Source organism: Vipera berus (assembly GCF_964194415.1).
Source record: "Vipera berus genome assembly, chromosome: Z".
NCBI lineage: Eukaryota > Metazoa > Chordata > Lepidosauria > Squamata > Viperidae > Vipera > Vipera berus.
The window spans coordinates 29,690,716-29,694,641 of record NC_138205.1 but is presented as its reverse complement, the minus strand read 5'-3'; positions in this window follow the sequence as shown (position 1 = coordinate 29,694,641).

Sequence of the window (3,926 nt, the reverse complement as noted above, 5' to 3'; positions counted from 1 at the left end):
AGCAACCCCCGTGATCAGATGCAAATTGTCACACTGGCCAGACAGATGTACCCCACTAACACAAAGTATTTTTTAGAAGTATTCCAAGATGTCACTCGCAAACCACACGGGTACCTTTTGGTAGATTTGGCAGCCACCACTCCAGAATCCTACAGGCTTAGAACAGGCCTCTTCCCACATGATTGGCCTACTGTTTACACAATGAAAAAGAAGTGTAAAAATCAGTAGCTCAGTTACCTTAGCACTAATTCATTTAAGATGTCAAAGAGGGTATGTAGAAATTGGGGGCTTTTAAAAATCTTAGTAAAGGCCGGACCAAGACAGAGAAAAGCCTTCTTATGCAATGCTAATAATGACCTGGTGGGGGCAATAGCAGAAATAGCTCTGAACACTCTAAAAGGAAACCTTACTCTGAAACCTTCACAATTCCGGTCTCTAAAGAGAAAGAAAGGTGTCATTAAAAAGTTGAGTGATAGAAAGGTCTCACTCAAAAAGAAGAAGCAGATCATACTTCAGTCAGGTGGTTTTATCGGTCCCTTACTAGGGACAGCTATTCTGCTGTTGACTAGCCTGTTAGCTGGATAAACCATGGACCATGCCAAGAAAATGTATCTGGTGTCATGTCATCAGATGGAGCAACTACAGGGCAGGCCCCCTACTATTGGGGCTACAGCCACTAACCGGTTGGATGCTGAGATGCATACCATTCTTCAGATAACTGATTTGTGTGAGGGTGACAAGATTAAGCTCTACAGTTCTGCATTGCAGAGGTATCTAAGACTGACCAGATAAAATGAGTCTGAAAAGGACAGACTGAATCTCATTTATCCACCCGAAGAACATCGGCCACTTCCAACATTGCCAGAACAGCCACCACAGCCATCTCCGCAGGACACAGCGATGGCTGAGATCCTAAGCGGTGTGAGCACCCGTTACAGGAAAAATGTGGAACTTTTGCTGAACAAAATGAAACAGCATCAGGACGTCTCAACCTGGGATGATCGCAGTACCTTTTTATACAAAGGGGTCCCTATTCCTGGTACTAATATTTTAGACTTGGTGAAAGAAGCCTCGCAACATGGAGCCCCTACTGAGAAGCAGAAACCAAAGGCTGGGATGACTTTATGAATGCTATGGCTGAGGTGAATGTTCTGACCTCTGTGTTGGGGTCTACAGCTGTTAAAGAGCAAATAGAAAAGTTGAAAGATTCTTGACTTCCGGTTCTTGTTTTTCAGCAGAGCAGTTGAAAGATTCAGAATGCCAAATCCTTCGGCTGAAATTTCTTTTTGTTGGGGATCCTAAGGGGCCAGAACCCACCCTGAAGGGGTGGAATGAAGGAAGGAAATCCCAGGGACCTAGGAGAGATGGCTGTCTCTCCGAACAGTCCAGGAGAAGCCTCCAAGAAACCAACAGAAGAAAAGGCTGGCTAACTTCATGTCCAGTCATAGATGAAAACAAACAGAAGTCATAAGCTTTTAAACTAAGCGGATCTTAAACAGCATGCTTGAATCTGGGTAAGAATATTGATTTTCTCTATCCTACCTATTTTCCTGAAGAAGAAAGTGCCCAAAATAAGAGATCTCCAAAGAAGGAAAGGGGGAGGGGGACCCTGCTCTCTCCCTTTTGGTTAGCGGCAAAACTTACCCTTTAGAGAAAGAAAAAAGACTAGAAAGACCAAAAAAATGTGCAAATGCTGACACCTTCCAGTGGATGAGGATTTTTTTTCTGACCCTCAAAGGTTTTAGAAAATGCAGCTGTGTAAACAAAGTGAGAATAACAAAGCTGAAGCAATGAATACTTTACAAAAGGAAACATATGATAAGCGACAACAATTTCAAAGGACAATGATTCTAAACTACATAGAAATCCAGAATAATTTTGAGAGCATGAATCAACTTATTTCCAATTTAATTTCACTTCAAGAAATTTCCCAGGAAAATACAGTAGAGATGACTGAACAAAATTCTGAGGATAGAGACTTAAAGATGGAACTGTATAAAATGATTACTTCACAAAAGGAAACAGATGATAAGCAGCAAAAAATTTCAAAGGACAATGACTTTAAACTACAAGGAAATGCAGAACAACCTTGAGAGCATGAATCAACTTATTTTCAACTTAATTTCACTTCAAGAAATTTTTCAGGAAAATACAGTAGAGATGACTAAACATAATTCTGAGAATAGAGACTTGAAGATGGAACCATATAAAATAAAAAATTATGATTTAATCCAAATGAGAAATATTTTAACATGTCTAAGCAACTTTGAAGATAAGGAAAAGAATGAAAAAAAAATCGTTACAGGGAAACAAATGATGCAGCAAAACATATTGATTAAGAAAGGCAATGGCCAGAGAAAAAAGACTAAAATGGAAATTCACGGGGGAAAAAGATGCAGCTTTTCAGAGAGAATACTTAAAAAGAAACATTTGTTTGAATATGGTTAAAGAAATGGAAAAACTTTGAAATGTATTACTCTTAGAGGGATGAATTTTTCCCCCTTAACTAATATAATGTTTTTTTCTTTTTTTGAAAAAAGTTGAAATGATTTAAACAAAAGCAAATGTTTTAGTTATTTAAATGTGACGATAAAAGCATAAAAATGTGTTTTGAATGAGAGTTAAAGGTTTAGATGATTAGAACTATTGAATGGAATGCTTAAATAGATTAAATACATTCTTAGCTATGGTCAAAAAGAATAATGAAATTGAGGGAATAAATATATATTAAATTAGGAGGGAAACATATTTTAAGTTATATGTTATTTTTTGTATTTCAGTGCTCTTGTCTTTTTTTGTTTCATTTTCTTCTTTTTCTTTTTTTTCTTTGTCTTTTTTTCTTCTTTTTTGTCTCTCTCTTTTCTCTTTTTACTTTTTCACTTATTGATTAAGAAATATATAAAGCATGAGAGGGTTTATATGGAAAAAACAGAATTAAATCCACCAATGTAAATATAGCTACATGTTGAAAAGATTGCCACTTGTAAGAATATTTAGAATTTGGGGGGAGAAATAAACTGAAATAAACACGGTAACAGGATTTATGATAAGGCAACTAAAATGACTTATTGAAACTATATACTTAACTGTTGTTAATTAAAATAATGAGAATCATTTTAATCTAATGTTTTGCAAAGAAAGATACTTTGGGGAAAAGGGAAATCAAATGAAATTAACATATGGAATATAGATTATAGAAACTAATTGTTAAGGACTGTTTTATAAATGTTACCCAGACAACATACTGTTTACAAATTATTGAATGACTTATGTTATGTTAAAAAATTCTAATAAAATATTGGGGGGGGGAGAAAAGAAAAGTTGAAAGATTCTCTGGTTGTTAAGGATGAAACTGCTGCTAGCCCCGACTCTGTTACAACAACCCCTTTTGGGACTCAGAAGCCTCTGTTTACTGGTACTCCTTCTAGCCCTTGGACATTAAACCCTAGAAGTAGGTTCAAGTTTGGTGACTGACTCAATTTGTAAAATGAATAAAAACACAGTGAAACAAGTAAAAACGTTGAAGTCTTTTTCTTTATTTTACAGTAAGGCAGGCATGTCTGCATGCACTGGTGACGGTTAGGTTCCAAGTCCCCTTCCCACCTTTATAGTTTTTACAAACAGCTTTACCATTTGATCATTTTTAATATCAACATTGAAGTACATCTTTAAAATAGTCTACTCCTTTAGTCCGGTTCAGTAGAAAAAATGCACAGTGTTGCCCGCAGGTCACAGCCCTGCGGTGTTGCAGTTGACATTGGTGAAATGTGTACTTCTCAGCTTGCTGCTCTAAAAACATCACTATGGAACCAGGAAAGTCAGGGCTATCCGGTGGTCTTCCATAAGAATAAAAAAAATCACCATATCTGGGAGATGGGAAGTAAAGGGCCAGCCAGTGTTCACCAGGCAGAGTGTGAGGGTGGGTA